Source organism: Schistocerca nitens, chromosome 2 (genome assembly GCF_023898315.1).
Source record: "Schistocerca nitens isolate TAMUIC-IGC-003100 chromosome 2, iqSchNite1.1, whole genome shotgun sequence".
NCBI lineage: Eukaryota > Metazoa > Arthropoda > Insecta > Orthoptera > Acrididae > Schistocerca > Schistocerca nitens.
Genome location: NC_064615.1, coordinates 306,356,420 through 306,356,985, shown reverse-complemented (window position 1 = coordinate 306,356,985; position 566 = coordinate 306,356,420). Strand labels below are relative to the sequence as shown.

The 566-nt window shown below is 56.7% G+C and overlaps 1 non-coding gene across 1 annotated transcript; it reads right to left on the bottom strand.

Moving 5' to 3' along the window:
- Positions 1 to 494: 494 nt before the first annotated feature.
- Positions 495 to 566, bottom strand: Trnag-ucc (transfer RNA glycine (anticodon UCC)). Its single transcript has one exon. It is a non-coding gene; the product is annotated as a tRNA-Gly (tRNA).

Here is a 566-nt window from a genome sequence, read left to right as displayed (position 1 = left end):
GGTTCACCGCATGGCGACCCTGCAAGTTGACAGCCCGGATGGAACGGCGGCGGCCATGCTCGTCGCTTACCGGCCGCCCTCCGAGAGCGCACCGGTGTCCGTGGCGGGCATTCCGTACCAACTCGGCTACGTCAGAGAATACTATCTGCAGCGGAGCTACGTACTGGAAACGGCGCTGGACAGGAACAGGAATGTTCGCCGCCTGTATGCAGCGATGGTAGGAAGACCACCCCGTCACAAGCTGGCACTTCACTTCCCCATGACCAACTGGCAGCAAGTGTGCCCCAACATTCACCACTCTGTGTTGCCCTCTTGCGTCCGGTCACAGTGGTATAAGCTGATTAATAATCAGACAAGTGGAGACAAGTCGAGACAAGTCGAGCGAGACGAGATACAGGAAAACGCTACAGGCTGGTTTGCCCGGTGCGATCGGGAAACAGCGTCAGTTTAAGGATACGCCGCAGACATATTCATATGCCAAAATAACAGCCAGCTGCGGTGGCCGGAAATCGAACCCGGATCAACTGCTTGGAAGGCAACTATGCTGACCATTACACCACCACCGC